At 38.8% G+C, this 4,223-nt stretch overlaps 1 pseudogene; it reads right to left on the bottom strand.

The window, feature by feature from the left end:
* Window positions 1–1,176: 1,176 nt before the first annotated feature.
* LOC113177160 (UDP-sugar transporter protein SLC35A5 pseudogene) lies at window positions 1,177–2,688 on the bottom strand (annotated as a pseudogene).
* Between the last annotated feature and the right edge of the window lie 1,535 nt (window positions 2,689–4,223).

The raw sequence follows: 4,223 nt of genomic DNA, 5'->3' as shown, positions 1-4,223 counted from the left end.
AATTAAGAGGAAATAAAGAAGAAATGTGTAGGATCCATGAAACCTATCACTTAAATTTACAGTATAGAACTTTGTAAACATACAGTGTTATAAGCTAAAGCCTGTCCTCCTATCACCATTCAGCTGCATGACCTTGAACAAATCACCGTTTTCTTGTTTTTAAATTATCTATCACCTGATTTCTCTATCTAATAGAGTCAATTGGCTGCATGCAAAAGTACCTTAAAAAATACCATGCATTTATAAGTGAGAACAATTACTGTAAAGTGATTTCCTATTTTTAGAGTTATAATATTCATATTTCATTAAAAGTCAACATTTATTTGCAAAAGCATCTTTTTTAAAGGAATTCTTTGGCATTAGTCTTAGTGATAATCTTGTAATGATTTTGAAGCCAGTGTTTTGACTCTCAGAAACAGAATATGATATAAAGACATATTAACAGTCACAAGCTTTAATTAATAACTAATAAAACAAAATGCCTTCATATTTATTTTCCAAAATGTAATTATCCAAAAGCAATGATGCCAAGATGTTGACATATACAAATTGAAGAGGAAGGAACAAACAACTCACAATGGTTTGCTTAAATACAAGTGCTGACTGTGGTAACTTGGGAACCAACTTCACTTACACAAAGCTTACTTGTATATAAAACACTGAAAGATAATTACAAAAAAAAATTTCTGTAAATTCCTAAAAACTAAAATTCTGAGATTTTGTTTCAGAAAAGTTACTTTTTCGGCAAAACATTTAGCACAGACTACATCATCCTGAAACTATGGCACAGTCAGATAGGCCCTCCAGCCAAATTTTTTACTTTCATTGCTTTTTAATTGCAAAATGACTATCTCTACAGACTCTAAATTGGGGAGAAAACCTATGTTATTTATAATAAAAAAGGGAAAACTGTCACATGCAGACTAGAACCACATAATTATGAATATCTGGCAAACTGATCTCTATCTGTATATTTATAGGATCTAGCTAACATGATTACTTCAAGTTTGGAAACTTGGAGTACAAGGAAAATAATCTGAAAATATTTGTTGCTGACTTACAAAACACTGGGTTATTAATATAGTCTCTATTCTTTGATATCTGTGTCATTTCCTGGGAAATTTTTCACACTTTGGGTACTTTAAGCCTTGGGATGAAACTGTTTTAGGAGCGATTAGATAGATACAAAAAGGGTTATGTTTTAGTGCATCCTTGGTTTATCAAAATGAAAACATAAATATTACAAATATTGAAAATGTGAAAATACAATTGTGAGAGCTGCCAACTATTTGGGTACCAATTAGAAATTATCTTCATCTGATTCATCACTCTTGGGTTTGGTAAGCCTTTCCAGTTCCTCTCCATCCCGACTGGAACGCTCCCAAAGATTGCCACTTGGATCTCTGACCCTCTCTTGCCTAGGTGGATATTCCAGGCTTTGAGGCTTGCCGGCATTATAAATAAAAATGGAGAGAAGGACTGATGGGGCTTCCAAGAAAAACTTCAGGGAGGGCCTGAAGTCAAAGACCAGGACAGATACTGCTGTGATGATGACAGTGGTGATCTGAGCCATCAAGACATGGAACATGTTATCCAGGAACTTGAGAATGAAAGCTACTGAAAGGCCCTGGAATGCAGTTACAAAAATAAGGGCTACTGAAAATACATTGTGTCCATAAAAAAATCCACAGTTCTTAATCTGATCACGATTACTGCTCTGAAGGCCCAGTGTGTCAGTCCATTAAAAAGAATGCTAAAGAAATAGAGTTTACGGTTCTGTATGAAGATGTTTTCAGTGAGCTGGTTCCCTTCCTTCAATATTTTTTTCATTATAAATATTGGCCATTGAAGAAATAAAACACTGTACTATAATAAGGATATGGCCCAAGCCAAGGCGGATGTGACTGAAAACTCTAGCTGTGGTGTTCCATTTAGTTTCAGGAAGAGTCCACTCCTTTGCCGTACAATTGTCTTTTCTAGAACATTCACTTCTGAAATGAAGGCATGAATTGGATGGGGTGAAGAAGGCATCATGATGAAATCCATGTTCTGCCAGGTTATGCTGTGAAGTTTTAGTGCCAGCAGTTAGGGCCACAATAGACAAGAAGAGAATCAGGAGGGAAGCCCACTGTGTCCAGTTTAGATGCCGCTTCAGCACTATCCTGAATAGAAAGAGCTGTTGTTATAATGCTAAAATTTGAGAAGATAACAGCCATGGCAGGCTGAAGATAGGATAGGACACAGAAGACAATCAAGTTGTCCAGGAAATAGAGAAAGGCAGGAATGGACCACTTCATGAAATTAGAGAATTCCTTCCAGGAAGCACATCTCAAATTTCTACTTCGATGAAGTTCTTTCTTTATAACACAGAAGGACACAAGCACACAGAAAACTAGCTTCACCAGTTCTGAGCATACATTCACAGTAGTTGGTAGATAATCATACTTGTTCTTTTCATTGGCAGAGTATTTTACCAGTAAGATGCGACTTGAGCTTAAAGCAATGAATAAGGCACCTAGTAGGAATGTATGCATTGTTGAGAAGGGCCATAACCCAGGCCGCCTACAGCACTTTCTTTCCATTGTACTGATTTTAAATTGCCTCAGCCGTCAGAAAAGCTTCTAGTGGAAGAACGCACATCATAGAGCTAAGACAGTGACTGTTTAGCTCCGTAGTAGCAGCAGTAGGTTTTTACGGTCCACAGGAAGGGAAGCTATAAGAGGGAAACAGAGGTGAAAAAGCCTCTCCCCTCGGCTCCTTATTCTGGAACAAAAAGCAAGATAACATCTCGACCTGGATAGAGCGTACTTGGTGCCCATTGTGCAAGCCAATAATACATATTCTGTCTCTTTGGTAAATGGAATATTCTCCTTTAGAACTTAGTAGGCAAGTGGGTTTTCCAATATTACATGCTTTGTCTATTCCAGTATATCCACTTTTCTCAGACTCTTGCTTCCCTGTTCCTTGATCACCCCTCACAGTTCTTTTAGTGTGAGACATCACCTCTTCAAACCTCAAAGAGGCATCTCTCAGAATGCTTTCCAAAGTGCTAAACCCAGTAACATAGAAGAGTGTCCCATATCAGCAGATTGCCCTTGATCCCACATCCCTGGGGACTCTCCCAAGCATACATTTGCAGCTCTTGTTGGTATTCATCAACAGATCCTGCAGCTCCATCAGTCTCTCTCTTCCCTTAGCAGCCCTGCACATCTCACTAATTTATGTTAGGATTTGACCTCTGCTTGGTCTGATTGTCAGGAAGGGAGGTAGAAGTAGATTCTGCTCAGGTACCAGAGTTATCTTTTAAAATGTGTGTCTCACTTGAGGTCCCTGCATGATCTTTAAGCAAATGCAGAGTGGGAAGAGGGGCTAGAGGACTCATCTTCTAACAAAAAGGAGTTGGCCAGCTCTGCAGGTCTAGCAATATACGGGGAAGTGGTCAGCTCAAAGTCCTGAAACTTGAACTTCCTCTGGCTGTAGGAAATTAAGTTCTCCAGTTTTAAATGTTGTCAAAAATGGGTAATTGAAAGACCCTTATAAGGATCACTTTTCAATGAATCAATGACATTTCGTAACTGAATTCCATACTCATTTTCTCTCCCTTAACTGACCCAGAATATTATATCTGTGGTATTCTTCCACAAATGTGGAAGATGGTGCATCTTCTTCCACCAATATGCCATCTCCGTCCACCACAGGTGAACATTTTCACAAAGGCATCACTGGAACTTGCTGTGGGAAATCCATCCACCACCTCAAAAAATCCACTATGAAGCTGATGTCAACTCTCTTCAGTTGAACAACCTGAAAACAGATTGAGGCAGAGAATTGGGTATAGTAAGCTATTGGGATATAATCTCAGGGAGAATAGTTAGAAAGAAGGTTAAAAAAATGGTATTGAGCTGAGGAAAAATTTGATCTACAAAGGAGTTGCAACTGGAGCTCAGATAGCCTTAAGGAAATGTCCATCAGAGTTGTCTCACATAGAATTCAAGAGGCAGTGCCTCACTATGCCCACATCTGCCATTAGCTAAATAATGCCCCTGGCAAGACGGAAGATATATAACTTTGAGAAATATAGTTCCACGAGGCTGAGGGCATTGTCACAGAAGGAGCCAGCTTCAATCCTTCAATAGCCACTGTCTCAGCAACTTGGGGATGGCTGCATGGGCTCTGAAGAGAGAGTCTGGGTGGAATATCACAAAGACCACTACTTGATATTG

Source organism: Urocitellus parryii, chromosome 8 (assembly GCF_045843805.1).
Source record: "Urocitellus parryii isolate mUroPar1 chromosome 8, mUroPar1.hap1, whole genome shotgun sequence".
Lineage (NCBI taxonomy): Eukaryota > Metazoa > Chordata > Mammalia > Rodentia > Sciuridae > Urocitellus > Urocitellus parryii.
Note: the sequence above shows the minus strand (reverse complement) of the source record. Positions and strands in the feature narration are given on the sequence as shown.